Genomic DNA, 10009 nt, shown 5'->3' with positions numbered 1-10009 from the left:
GTAATGATTTCCAAAGAAATTTGGGTATTTTTTCAATGTAACAGTTAAGATGAAGACACAAGCATAGGTTCAGGAAAGGTTCGAACTCGCGACTTTCTGCGTCTTAAGCAGATGTGATAACAACTACACCACAGAACCGTTGCCGATCTATAGAGAGTTTTATCTAAAACTTGATGAATTTGTATCCAAAACAATGAAAAGGTAATGATTTCCAAAGAAATTTTGGTATTTTTTCAATGTAACAGTTAAGATGAAGACACAAGCATAGGTTCCGAAAAGGTTCGAACTCGCGACTTTCTGCGTGTTAAGCAGATGTGATAACCACTACACCACAGAACCGTTGCCGATCTATAGAGAGTTTTATCTAAAAGTTGATGAATTTGTATCCAAAACAATGAAAAGGTAATGATTTCCAAAGAAATTTTGGTATTTTTTCAATGTAACATTTAAGATGAAGACAAAAGCATAGGTTCCGGCGAGGTTCGAACTCGCGACTTTCTGCGTGTTAAGCAGATGTGATAACCACTACACCACAGAACCGTTGCCAATGTATTGAGAGTTTTATCTAAAAGTTGATTAATTTGTATCCAAAACAATGAAAAGGTAATGATTTCCAAAGAAATTTTGGTATTTTTTCAATGTAACAGTCAAGATGAAGACAAAAGCATAGGTTCCGGCGAAGTTCGAACTCGCGACTTTCTGCGTGTTAAGCAGATGTGATAACCACTACACCACAGAACCGTTGCCGATCTATAGAGAGTTTTATCTAAAAGTTGATCAATTTGTATCCAAAACAATGAAAAGGTAATGATTTCCAAAGAAATTTTGGTATTTTTTCAATGTAACAGTCAAGATGAAGACAAAAGCATAGGTTCCGGCGAAGTTCGAACTCGCGACTTTCTGCGTGTTAAGCAGATGTGATAACCACTACACCACAGAACCGTTGCCGATCTATAGAGAGTTATATCTAAAAGTTGATCAATTTGTATCCAAAACAATGAAAAGGTAATGATTTCCAAAGAAATTTTGGTATTTTTTCAATGTACCAGTTAAAGTGAAGACAAAAGCATAGGTTCCGGCGAGGTTCGAACTCGCGACTTTCTGCGTGTTAAGCAGATGTGATAACCACTACACCACAGAACCGTTGCCGATCTATAGAGAGTTTTATCTAAAAGTTGATGAATTTCTATCCAAAACAATGAAAAGGTAATGATTTCCAAAGAAATTTTGGTATTTTTTCAATGTAACAGTTAAGATGAAGACAAGAGCATAGGTTCCGGCGAAGTTCGAACTCGCGACTTTCTGCGTGTAAAGCAGATGTGATAACCACTACACCACAGAACCGTTGCCGATCTATAGAGAGTTTTATCTAAAAGTTGATGAATTTCTATCCAAAACAATGAAAAGGTAATGATTTCCAAAGAAATTTTGGTATTTTTTCAATGTAACAGTTAAGATGAAGACAAAAGCATAGGTTCCGGCGAGGTTCGAACTCGCGACTTTCTTCGTGTAAAGCAGATGTGATAACCACTACACCACAGAACCGTTGCCGATCTATAGAGAGTTTTATCTAAAAGTTGATCAATTTCTATCCAAAACAATTAAAAGGTAATGATTTCCAAAGAAATTTTGGTATTTTTTCAATGTAACAGTTAAGATGAAGACAAAAGCATAGGTTCCGGCGAGGTTCGCACTCACGACTTTCTGCGTGTAGAGCAGATGTGATAACCACTACACCACAGAACCGTTGCCGATCTATAGAGTGTTTTATCTAAAAGTTGATTAATTTGTATCCAAAACAATGAAAAGGTAATGACTTCAAAGAAATTTGGGTATTTTTTCAATGTAACAGTAAAGATGAATGCAAAAGCATAGGTTCCGGCGAGGTTCGAACTCGCGAGTTTCTGCGTGTAAAGCAGATGTGATAACCACTAAACCACAGAACCGTTACCAAGGAATAGAGAGTTTTATCTAAAAGTTGATTAATTTGTATCCAAAACAATGGAAAGGTAATGATTTCCAAAGACATTTGGGTATTTTTTCAATGTAACAGTTTAGATAAAGATAAAAGCATAGGTTCCGGCGAGGTTCGAACTCGCGACTTTCTGCGTGTAAAGCAGATGTGATAACCACTAAACCACAGAACCGTTACCAAGGTATAGAGAGTTTTATCTAAAAGTTGATGAATTTGTATCCAAAACAATGAAAAGGTAATGATTTCCAAAGAAATTTTGGTATTTTTTCAATGTAACAGTTTAGATAAAGATAAAAGCATAGGTTCCGGCGAGGTGCGCACTCGCGACTTTCTGCGTGTAAAGCAGATTTGATTACTACTACACCACAGAACCGTTACCAAGGTGTAGAGAGTTTTATCTAAAAGTTGATTAATTTGTATCCAAAACAATGGAAAGGTAATGATTTCCAAAGAAATTTGGGTATTTTTTCAATGTAACAGTTAAGATAAAGATAAAAGCATAGCTTTCGGCGAGGTTCGACCTCGCGACTTTCTGCGTGGTAAGCAGATGTGATAACCACTAAACCACAGAACCGTTACCAAGGTATAGGGAGTTTTATCTAAAAGTTGATTCATTTGTATCCAAAACAATGGAAAGGTAATGATTTCCAAAGAAATTTGGGTATTTTTTCAATGTAACAGTTTAGATAAAGATAAAAGCATAGGTTACGGCGAGGTTCGAACTCGCGACTTTCTGCGTGTAAAGCAGATGTGATAACCACTAAACCACAGAACCGTTACCAAGGTATAGAGAGTTTTATCTAAAAGTTGATTAATTTGTATCCAAAACAATGGAAAGGTAATGATTTCCAAAGAAATTTGGGTATTTTTTCAATGTAACAGTTTAGATAAAGATAAAAGCATAGGTTCCGGCGAGGTTCGAAATCGCGTCTTTCTGCGTGTAAAGCAGATGTGATAACCACTACACCACAGAACCGTTACCAAGGTGTAGAGAGTTTTATCTAAAAGTTGATTAATTTGTATCCAAAACAATGGAAAGGTAATGATTTCCAAAGAAATTTGGGTATTTTTTCAATGTAACAGTTTAGATAAAGATAAAAGCATAGGTTCCGGCGAGGTTCGAACTCGCGAATTTCTGCGTGTAAAGCAGATGTGATAACCACTACACCACAGAACCGTTACCAAGGTGTAGAGAGTTTTATCTAAAAGTTGATTAATTTGTATCCAAAACAATGGAAAGGTAATGATTTCCAAAGAAATTTGGGTATTTTTTCAATGTATCAGTTAAGATAAAGATAAAAGCATAGGTTCCGGCAAGGTTCGAACTCGCGACTTTCTGCGTGTAAAGCAGATGTGATAACCACTACACCACAGAACCGTTACCAAGGTATAGAGAGTTTTATCTAAAAGTTGATTAATTTGTATCCAAAACAATGGAAAGGTAATGATTTCCAAAGAAATTTGGGTATTTTTTCAATGTAACAGTTAAGATAAAGATAAAAGCATAGGTTCCGGCGAGGTTCGAAATCGCGACTTTCTGCGTGTAAAGCAGATGTGATAACCACTACACCACAGAACCGTAACCAAGGTATAGAGAGTTTTATCTAAAAGTTGATTAATTTGTATCCAAAACAATGGAAAGGTAATGATTTCCAAAGAAATTTGGGTATTTTTTCAATGTAACAGTTTAGATAAATATAAAAGCATAGGTTCCGGCGAGGTTCGAACTCGCGACTTTCTGCGTGTAAAGCAGATGAGATAACCACTACACCACAGAACCGGTAGAAATGTATAGAGAGTTTTATCTAAAAGTTGATTAATTTGTATCCAAAACAATGGAAAGGTAATGATTTCCAAAGAAATTTGGGTATTTTTTCAATGTAACAGTTTAGATAAAGATAAAAGCATAGGTTCCGGCGAGGTTCGAAATCGCGACTTTCTGCGTGTAAAGCAGATGTGATAACCACTACACCACAGAACCGTTACCAAGGTATAGAGAGTTTTATCTAAAAGTTGATTAATTTGTATCCAAAACAATAGAAAGGTAATGATTTCCAAAGAAATTTGGGTATTTTTTCAATGTAACAGTTAAGATGAAGACAAAAGCATAGGTTCCGGCGAGGTCCGAACTCGCGACTTTCTGCGTGTAAAGCAGATGTGATTACCACTACACCACAGAACCGTTACCAAGGTATAGAGAGTTTTATCTAAAAGTTGATTAATTTGTATCCAAAACAATGGAAAGGTAATGATTTCCAAATAAATTTGGGTATTTTTTCAATGTAACAGTTTAGATAAAGATAAAAGCATAGGTTCCGGCGAGGTTCGAAATCGCGACTTTCTGCGTGTAAAGCAGATGTGATAACCACTACACCACAGAACCGTTACCAAGGTATAGAGAGTTTTATCTAAAACTTGATTAATTTGTATCCAAAACAATGGAAAGGTAATGATTTCCAAAGAAATTTGGGTATTTTTTCAATGTAACAGTTAAGAAAAAGATAAAAGCATAGGTTCCGGCGAGGTTCGAACTCGCGACTTTCTGCGTGTAAAGCAGATGTGATAACCACTAAACCACAGAACCGTTACCAAGGTATAGAGAGTTTTATCTAAAAGTTGATTAATTTGTATCCAAAACAATGGAAAGGTAATGATTTCCAAAGAAATTTGGGTATTTTTTCAATGTAACAGTTTAGATAAAGATAAAAGCATAGGTTCCGGCGAGGTTCGAACTCGCGACTTTCTGCGTGTAAAGCAGATGTGATAACCACTACACCACAGAACCGTTACCAAGGTATAGAGAGTTTTATCTAAAAGTTGATTAATTTGTATCCAAAACAATGGAAAGGTAATGATTTCCAAAGAAATTTTGGTATTTTTTCAATGTAACAGTTTAGAAAAAATATAAAGGCATAGGTTCCGGCGAGGTTCGAACTCGCGACTTTCTGCGTGTAAAGCAAATGTGATAATCACTACACCACAGAACCGTTACCAAGGTATAGAGAGTTTTATCTAAAAGTTGATTAATTTGTATCCAAAACAATGGAAAGGTAATGATTTCCAAAGAAATTTGGGTATTTTTTCAATGTAACAGTTTAGATAAAGATAAAAGCATAGGTTCCGGCGAGGTTCGAACTCGCGACTTTCTGCGTGTAAAGCAGATGTGATAACCACTACACCACAGAACCGTTACACAGGGAATAGAGAGTTTTATCTAAAAGTTTATTAATTTGTATCCAAAACAATAGAAAGGTAATGATTTCCAAAGAAATTTGGGTATTTTTTCAATGTAACAGTTAAGATGAAGACAAAAGCATAGGTTCCGGCGAGGTTCGAACTCGCGACTTTCTGCGTGTAAAGCAGATGTGATTACCACTACACCACAGAACCGTTACCAAGGTATAGAGAGTTTTATCTAAAAGTTGATTAATTTGTATCCAAAACAATGGAAAGGTAATGATTTCCAAAGAAATTTTGGTATTTTTTCAATGTAACAGTTTAGATAAAGATAAAAGCATAGGTTCCGGCGAGGTTCGAACTCGCGACTTTCCGCGTGTAAAGCAGATGTGATAACCACCACACCACAGAACCGTTACCAACGTATAGAGAGTTTTATCTAAAAGTTGATTAATTTGTATCCAAAACAATGGAAAGGTAATGATTTCCAAAGAAATTTGGGTATTTTTTCAATGTAACAGTTAAGATAAAGATAAAAGCATAGGTTCCGGCGAGGTTCGAACTCGCGACTTTCTGCGTGTAAAGCAGATGAGATAACCACTACACCACAGAACCGGTAGAAATGTATAGAGAGTTTTATCTAAAAGTTGATTAATTTGTATCCAAAACAATGGAAAGGTAATGATTTCCAAAGAAATTTGGGTATTTTTTCAATGTAACAGTTTAGATAAAGATAAAAGCATAGGTTCCGGCGAGGTTCGAAATCGCGACTTTCTGCGTGTAAAGCAGATGTGATAACCACTACACCACAGAACCGTTACCAAGGTATAGAGAGTTTTATCTAAAAGTTGATTAATTTGTATCCAAAACAATAGAAAGGTAATGATTTCCAAAGAAATTTGGGTATTTGTTCAATGTAACAGTTAAGATGAAGACAAAAGCATAGGTTCCGGCGAGGTCCGAACTCGCGACTTTCTGCGTGTAAAGCAGATGTGATTACCACTACACCACAGAACCGTTACCAAGGTATAGAGAGTTTTATCTAAAAGTTGATTAATTTGTATCCAAAACAATAGAAAGGTAATGATTTCCAAAGAAATTTGGGTATTTTTTCAATGTAACAGTTAAGATGAAGACAAAAGCATAGGTTCCGGCGAGGTTCGAACTCGCGACTTTCTGCGTGTAAAGCAGATGTGATTACCACTACACCACAGAACCGTTACCAAGGTATAGAGAGTTTTATCTAAAAGTTGATTAATTTGTATCCAAAACAATGGAAAGGTAATGATTTCCAAAGAAATTTTGGTATTTTTTCAATGTAACAGTTTAGATAAAGATAAAAGCATAGGTTCCGGCGAGGTTCGAACTCGCGACTTTCCGCGTGTAAAGCAGATGTGATAACCACCACACCACAGAACCGTTACCAACGTATAGAGAGTTTTATCTAAAAGTTGATTAATTTGTATCCAAAACAATGGAAAGGTAATGATTTCCAAAGAAATTTGGGTATTTTTTCAATGTAACAGTTAAGATAAAGATAAAAGCATAGGTTCCGGCGAGGTTCGAACTCGCGACTTTCTGCGTGTAAAGCAGATGAGATAACCACTACACCACAGAACCGGTAGAAATGTATAGAGAGTTTTATCTAAAAGTTGATTAATTTGTATCCAAAACAATGGAAAGGTAATGATTTCCAAAGAAATTTGGGTATTTTTTCAATGTAACAGTTTAGATAAAGATAAAAGCATAGGTTCCGGCGAGGTTCGAAATCGCGACTTTCTGCGTGTAAAGCAGATGTGATAACCACTACACCACAGAACCGTTACCAAGGTATAGAGAGTTTTATCTAAAAGTTGATTAATTTGTATCCAAAACAATAGAAAGGTAATGATTTCCAAAGAAATTTGGGTATTTGTTCAATGTAACAGTTAAGATGAAGACAAAAGCATAGGTTCCGGCGAGGTCCGAACTCGCGACTTTCTGCGTGTAAAGCAGATGTGATTACCACTACACCACAGAACCGTTACCAAGGTATAGAGAGTTTTATCTAAAAGTTGATTAATTTGTATCCAAAACAATGGAAAGGTAATGATTTCCAAATAAATTTGGGTATTTTTTCAATGTAACAGTTTAGATAAAGATAAAAGCATAGGTTCCGGCGAGGTTCGAAATCGCGACTTTCTGCGTGTAAAGCAGATGTGATAACCACTACACCACAGAACCGTTACCAAGGTATAGAGAGTTTTATCTAAAACTTGATTAATTTGTATCCAAAACAATGGAAAGGTAATGATTTCCAAAGAAATTTGGGTATTTTTTCAATGTAACAGTTAAGAAAAAGATAAAAGCATAGGTTCCGGCGAGGTTCGAACTCGCGACTTTCTGCGTGTAAAGCAGATGTGATAACCACTAAACCACAGAACCGTTACCAAGGTATAGAGAGTTTTATCTAAAAGTTGATTAATTTGTATCCAAAACAATGGAAAGGTAATGATTTCCAAAGAAATTTGGGTATTTTTTCAATGTAACAGTTTAGATAAAGATAAAAGCATAGGTTCCGGCGAGGTTCGAACTCGCGACTTTCTGCGTGTAAAGCAGATGTGATAACCACTACACCACAGAACCGTTACCAAGGTATAGAGAGTTTTATCTAAAAGTTGATTAATTTGTATCCAAAACAATGGAAAGGTAATGATTTCCAAAGAAATTTTGGTATTTTTTCAATGTAACAGTTTAGAAAAAATATAAAGGCATAGGTTCCGGCGAGGTTCGAACTCGCGACTTTCTGCGTGTAAAGCAAATGTGATAATCACTACACCACAGAACCGTTACCAAGGTATAGAGAGTTTTATCTAAAAGTTGATTAATTTGTATCCAAAACAATGGAAAGGTAATGATTTCCAAAGAAATTTGGGTATTTTTTCAATGTAACAGTTTAGATAAAGATAAAAGCATAGGTTCCGGCGAGGTTCGAACTCGCGACTTTCTGCGTGTAAAGCAGATGTGATAACCACTACACCACAGAACCGTTACACAGGGAATAGAGAGTTTTATCTAAAAGTTTATTAATTTGTATCCAAAACAATAGAAAGGTAATGATTTCCAAAGAAATTTGGGTATTTTTTCAATGTAACAGTTAAGATGAAGACAAAAGCATAGGTTCCGGCGAGGTTCGAACTCGCGACTTTCTGCGTGTAAAGCAGATGTGATTACCACTACACCACAGAACCGTTACCAAGGTATAGAGAGTTTTATCTAAAAGTTGATTAATTTGTATCCAAAACAATGGAAAGGTAATGATTTCCAAAGAAATTTTGGTATTTTTTCAATGTAACAGTTTAGATAAAGATAAAAGCATAGGTTCCGGCGAGGTTCGAACTCGCGACTTTCCGCGTGTAAAGCAGATGTGATAACCACCACACCACAGAACCGTTACCAACGTATAGAGAGTTTTATCTAAAAGTTGATTAATTTGTATCCAAAACAATGGAAAGGTAATGATTTCCAAAGAAATTTGGGTATTTTTTCAATGTAACAGTTAAGATAAAGATAAAAGCATAGGTTCCGGCGAGGTTCGAACTCGCGACTTTCTGCGTGTAAAGCAGATGTGATAACCACTAAACCACAGAACCGTTACCAAGGTATAGAGAGTTTTATCTAAAAATTGATTAATTTGTATCCAAAACAATGGAAAGGTAATGATTTCCAAAGAAATTTGGGTATTTTTTCAATGAAACAGTTTAGATAAAGATAAAAGCATAGGTTCCGGCGAGGTTCGAACTCGCGACTTTCTGCGTGTAAAGCAGATGTGATAACCACTACACCACAGAACCGTTACCAAGGTATAGAGAGTTTTATCTAAAAGTTGATTAATTTGTATCCAAAACAATGGAAAGGTAATGATTTCCAAAGAAATTTGGGTATTTTTTCAATGTAACAGTTTAGATAAAGATAAAAGCATAGGTTCCGGCGAGGTTCGAACTCGCGACTTTCTGCGTGTAAAGCAGATGTGATAACCACTACACCACAGAACCGTTACCAAGGTATAGAGAGTTTTATCTAAAAGTTGATTAATTTGTATCCAAAACAATGGAAAGGTAATGATTTCCAAAGAAATTTTGGTATTTTTTCAATGTAACAGTTTAGAAAAAATATAAAGGCATAGGTTCCGGCGAGGTTCGAACTCGCGACTTTCTGCGTGTAAAGCAAATGTGATAATCACTACACCACAGAACCGTTACCAAGGTATAGAGAGTTTTATCTAAAAGTTGATTAATTTGTATCCAAAACAATGGAAAGGTAATGATTTCCAAAGAAATTTGGGTATTTTTTCAATGTAACAGTTTAGATAAAGATAAAAGCATAGGTTCCGGCGAGGTTCGAACTCGCGACTTTCTGCGTGTAAAGCAGATGTGATAACCACTACACCACAGAACCGTTACACAGGGAATAGAGAGTTTTATCTAAAAGTTTATTAATTTGTATCCAAAACAATAGAAAGGTAATGATTTCCAAAGAAATTTGGGTATTTTTTCAATGTAACAGTTAAGATGAAGACAAAAGCATAGGTTCCGGCGAGGTTCGAACTCGCGACTTTCTGCGTGTAAAGCAGATGTGATTACCACTACACCACAGAACCGTTACCAAGGTATAGAGAGTTTTATCTAAAAGTTGATTAATTTGTATCCAAAACAATGGAAAGGTAATGATTTCCAAAGAAATTTTGGTATTTTTTCAATGTAACAGTTTAGATAAAGATAAAAGCATAGGTTCCGGCGAGGTTCGAACTCGCGACTTTCCGCGTGTAAAGCAGATGTGATAACCACCACACCACAGAACCGTTACCAACGTATAGAG

General features: G+C 35.9%; 44 non-coding genes across 44 annotated transcripts; all 44 read right to left on the bottom strand.

Moving 5' to 3' along the window:
• Positions 1–467: 467 nt before the first annotated feature.
• Positions 468–540, bottom strand: Trnav-aac (transfer RNA valine (anticodon AAC)). Its single transcript has one exon. It is a non-coding gene; the product is annotated as a tRNA-Val (tRNA).
• A 128-nt stretch (positions 541–668) lies between these two features.
• Positions 669–741, bottom strand: Trnav-aac (transfer RNA valine (anticodon AAC)). Its single transcript has one exon. It is a non-coding gene; the product is annotated as a tRNA-Val (tRNA).
• Positions 742–869: 128 nt separating this feature from the next.
• On the bottom strand, positions 870–942 carry Trnav-aac (transfer RNA valine (anticodon AAC)). The gene has a single exon. It is a non-coding gene; the product is annotated as a tRNA-Val (tRNA).
• A 128-nt stretch (positions 943–1070) lies between these two features.
• Trnav-aac (transfer RNA valine (anticodon AAC)) lies at positions 1071–1143 on the bottom strand. The gene has a single exon. It is a non-coding gene; the product is annotated as a tRNA-Val (tRNA).
• Positions 1144–1271: 128 nt separating this feature from the next.
• Positions 1272–1344, bottom strand: Trnav-uac (transfer RNA valine (anticodon UAC)). The gene has a single exon. It is a non-coding gene; the product is annotated as a tRNA-Val (tRNA).
• A 128-nt stretch (positions 1345–1472) lies between these two features.
• On the bottom strand, positions 1473–1545 carry Trnav-uac (transfer RNA valine (anticodon UAC)). Its single transcript has one exon. It is a non-coding gene; the product is annotated as a tRNA-Val (tRNA).
• A 328-nt stretch (positions 1546–1873) lies between these two features.
• Positions 1874–1946, bottom strand: Trnav-uac (transfer RNA valine (anticodon UAC)). Its single transcript has one exon. It is a non-coding gene; the product is annotated as a tRNA-Val (tRNA).
• Positions 1947–2074: 128 nt separating this feature from the next.
• Trnav-uac (transfer RNA valine (anticodon UAC)) lies at positions 2075–2147 on the bottom strand. The gene has a single exon. It is a non-coding gene; the product is annotated as a tRNA-Val (tRNA).
• Positions 2148–2878: 731 nt separating this feature from the next.
• Positions 2879–2951, bottom strand: Trnav-uac (transfer RNA valine (anticodon UAC)). The gene has a single exon. It is a non-coding gene; the product is annotated as a tRNA-Val (tRNA).
• A 128-nt stretch (positions 2952–3079) lies between these two features.
• Trnav-uac (transfer RNA valine (anticodon UAC)) lies at positions 3080–3152 on the bottom strand. Its single transcript has one exon. It is a non-coding gene; the product is annotated as a tRNA-Val (tRNA).
• Positions 3153–3280: 128 nt separating this feature from the next.
• On the bottom strand, positions 3281–3353 carry Trnav-uac (transfer RNA valine (anticodon UAC)). The gene has a single exon. It is a non-coding gene; the product is annotated as a tRNA-Val (tRNA).
• Positions 3354–3481: 128 nt separating this feature from the next.
• Positions 3482–3554, bottom strand: Trnav-uac (transfer RNA valine (anticodon UAC)). The gene has a single exon. It is a non-coding gene; the product is annotated as a tRNA-Val (tRNA).
• Positions 3555–3682: 128 nt separating this feature from the next.
• On the bottom strand, positions 3683–3755 carry Trnav-uac (transfer RNA valine (anticodon UAC)). The gene has a single exon. It is a non-coding gene; the product is annotated as a tRNA-Val (tRNA).
• A 128-nt stretch (positions 3756–3883) lies between these two features.
• Positions 3884–3956, bottom strand: Trnav-uac (transfer RNA valine (anticodon UAC)). Its single transcript has one exon. It is a non-coding gene; the product is annotated as a tRNA-Val (tRNA).
• Positions 3957–4084: 128 nt separating this feature from the next.
• Positions 4085–4157, bottom strand: Trnav-uac (transfer RNA valine (anticodon UAC)). The gene has a single exon. It is a non-coding gene; the product is annotated as a tRNA-Val (tRNA).
• Positions 4158–4285: 128 nt separating this feature from the next.
• Trnav-uac (transfer RNA valine (anticodon UAC)) lies at positions 4286–4358 on the bottom strand. The gene has a single exon. It is a non-coding gene; the product is annotated as a tRNA-Val (tRNA).
• A 128-nt stretch (positions 4359–4486) lies between these two features.
• Positions 4487–4559, bottom strand: Trnav-uac (transfer RNA valine (anticodon UAC)). Its single transcript has one exon. It is a non-coding gene; the product is annotated as a tRNA-Val (tRNA).
• Positions 4560–4687: 128 nt separating this feature from the next.
• Positions 4688–4760, bottom strand: Trnav-uac (transfer RNA valine (anticodon UAC)). The gene has a single exon. It is a non-coding gene; the product is annotated as a tRNA-Val (tRNA).
• Positions 4761–4889: 129 nt separating this feature from the next.
• Trnav-uac (transfer RNA valine (anticodon UAC)) lies at positions 4890–4962 on the bottom strand. The gene has a single exon. It is a non-coding gene; the product is annotated as a tRNA-Val (tRNA).
• A 128-nt stretch (positions 4963–5090) lies between these two features.
• Trnav-uac (transfer RNA valine (anticodon UAC)) lies at positions 5091–5163 on the bottom strand. Its single transcript has one exon. It is a non-coding gene; the product is annotated as a tRNA-Val (tRNA).
• A 129-nt stretch (positions 5164–5292) lies between these two features.
• Positions 5293–5365, bottom strand: Trnav-uac (transfer RNA valine (anticodon UAC)). Its single transcript has one exon. It is a non-coding gene; the product is annotated as a tRNA-Val (tRNA).
• Positions 5366–5493: 128 nt separating this feature from the next.
• On the bottom strand, positions 5494–5566 carry Trnav-uac (transfer RNA valine (anticodon UAC)). The gene has a single exon. It is a non-coding gene; the product is annotated as a tRNA-Val (tRNA).
• Positions 5567–5694: 128 nt separating this feature from the next.
• Positions 5695–5767, bottom strand: Trnav-uac (transfer RNA valine (anticodon UAC)). The gene has a single exon. It is a non-coding gene; the product is annotated as a tRNA-Val (tRNA).
• A 128-nt stretch (positions 5768–5895) lies between these two features.
• Positions 5896–5968, bottom strand: Trnav-uac (transfer RNA valine (anticodon UAC)). Its single transcript has one exon. It is a non-coding gene; the product is annotated as a tRNA-Val (tRNA).
• Positions 5969–6096: 128 nt separating this feature from the next.
• Trnav-uac (transfer RNA valine (anticodon UAC)) lies at positions 6097–6169 on the bottom strand. The gene has a single exon. It is a non-coding gene; the product is annotated as a tRNA-Val (tRNA).
• A 128-nt stretch (positions 6170–6297) lies between these two features.
• Positions 6298–6370, bottom strand: Trnav-uac (transfer RNA valine (anticodon UAC)). Its single transcript has one exon. It is a non-coding gene; the product is annotated as a tRNA-Val (tRNA).
• A 128-nt stretch (positions 6371–6498) lies between these two features.
• On the bottom strand, positions 6499–6571 carry Trnav-uac (transfer RNA valine (anticodon UAC)). The gene has a single exon. It is a non-coding gene; the product is annotated as a tRNA-Val (tRNA).
• Positions 6572–6699: 128 nt separating this feature from the next.
• Positions 6700–6772, bottom strand: Trnav-uac (transfer RNA valine (anticodon UAC)). Its single transcript has one exon. It is a non-coding gene; the product is annotated as a tRNA-Val (tRNA).
• Positions 6773–6900: 128 nt separating this feature from the next.
• On the bottom strand, positions 6901–6973 carry Trnav-uac (transfer RNA valine (anticodon UAC)). The gene has a single exon. It is a non-coding gene; the product is annotated as a tRNA-Val (tRNA).
• Positions 6974–7101: 128 nt separating this feature from the next.
• Trnav-uac (transfer RNA valine (anticodon UAC)) lies at positions 7102–7174 on the bottom strand. The gene has a single exon. It is a non-coding gene; the product is annotated as a tRNA-Val (tRNA).
• Positions 7175–7302: 128 nt separating this feature from the next.
• Positions 7303–7375, bottom strand: Trnav-uac (transfer RNA valine (anticodon UAC)). Its single transcript has one exon. It is a non-coding gene; the product is annotated as a tRNA-Val (tRNA).
• A 128-nt stretch (positions 7376–7503) lies between these two features.
• Positions 7504–7576, bottom strand: Trnav-uac (transfer RNA valine (anticodon UAC)). The gene has a single exon. It is a non-coding gene; the product is annotated as a tRNA-Val (tRNA).
• A 128-nt stretch (positions 7577–7704) lies between these two features.
• On the bottom strand, positions 7705–7777 carry Trnav-uac (transfer RNA valine (anticodon UAC)). Its single transcript has one exon. It is a non-coding gene; the product is annotated as a tRNA-Val (tRNA).
• A 129-nt stretch (positions 7778–7906) lies between these two features.
• On the bottom strand, positions 7907–7979 carry Trnav-uac (transfer RNA valine (anticodon UAC)). The gene has a single exon. It is a non-coding gene; the product is annotated as a tRNA-Val (tRNA).
• A 128-nt stretch (positions 7980–8107) lies between these two features.
• On the bottom strand, positions 8108–8180 carry Trnav-uac (transfer RNA valine (anticodon UAC)). Its single transcript has one exon. It is a non-coding gene; the product is annotated as a tRNA-Val (tRNA).
• A 129-nt stretch (positions 8181–8309) lies between these two features.
• Positions 8310–8382, bottom strand: Trnav-uac (transfer RNA valine (anticodon UAC)). The gene has a single exon. It is a non-coding gene; the product is annotated as a tRNA-Val (tRNA).
• A 128-nt stretch (positions 8383–8510) lies between these two features.
• On the bottom strand, positions 8511–8583 carry Trnav-uac (transfer RNA valine (anticodon UAC)). Its single transcript has one exon. It is a non-coding gene; the product is annotated as a tRNA-Val (tRNA).
• A 128-nt stretch (positions 8584–8711) lies between these two features.
• On the bottom strand, positions 8712–8784 carry Trnav-uac (transfer RNA valine (anticodon UAC)). The gene has a single exon. It is a non-coding gene; the product is annotated as a tRNA-Val (tRNA).
• Positions 8785–8912: 128 nt separating this feature from the next.
• On the bottom strand, positions 8913–8985 carry Trnav-uac (transfer RNA valine (anticodon UAC)). The gene has a single exon. It is a non-coding gene; the product is annotated as a tRNA-Val (tRNA).
• A 128-nt stretch (positions 8986–9113) lies between these two features.
• Positions 9114–9186, bottom strand: Trnav-uac (transfer RNA valine (anticodon UAC)). Its single transcript has one exon. It is a non-coding gene; the product is annotated as a tRNA-Val (tRNA).
• Positions 9187–9315: 129 nt separating this feature from the next.
• On the bottom strand, positions 9316–9388 carry Trnav-uac (transfer RNA valine (anticodon UAC)). Its single transcript has one exon. It is a non-coding gene; the product is annotated as a tRNA-Val (tRNA).
• Positions 9389–9516: 128 nt separating this feature from the next.
• On the bottom strand, positions 9517–9589 carry Trnav-uac (transfer RNA valine (anticodon UAC)). The gene has a single exon. It is a non-coding gene; the product is annotated as a tRNA-Val (tRNA).
• Positions 9590–9718: 129 nt separating this feature from the next.
• Trnav-uac (transfer RNA valine (anticodon UAC)) lies at positions 9719–9791 on the bottom strand. The gene has a single exon. It is a non-coding gene; the product is annotated as a tRNA-Val (tRNA).
• A 128-nt stretch (positions 9792–9919) lies between these two features.
• On the bottom strand, positions 9920–9992 carry Trnav-uac (transfer RNA valine (anticodon UAC)). The gene has a single exon. It is a non-coding gene; the product is annotated as a tRNA-Val (tRNA).
• Positions 9993–10009: the final 17 nt, after the last annotated feature.

Source organism: Euprymna scolopes, chromosome 46 (genome assembly GCF_053919585.1).
Source record: "Euprymna scolopes isolate OS-2025 chromosome 46, ASM5391958v1, whole genome shotgun sequence".
NCBI classification, from domain to species: domain Eukaryota; kingdom Metazoa; phylum Mollusca; class Cephalopoda; order Sepiida; family Sepiolidae; genus Euprymna; species Euprymna scolopes.
This window is presented reverse-complemented; position numbering and strand designations above follow the sequence as displayed.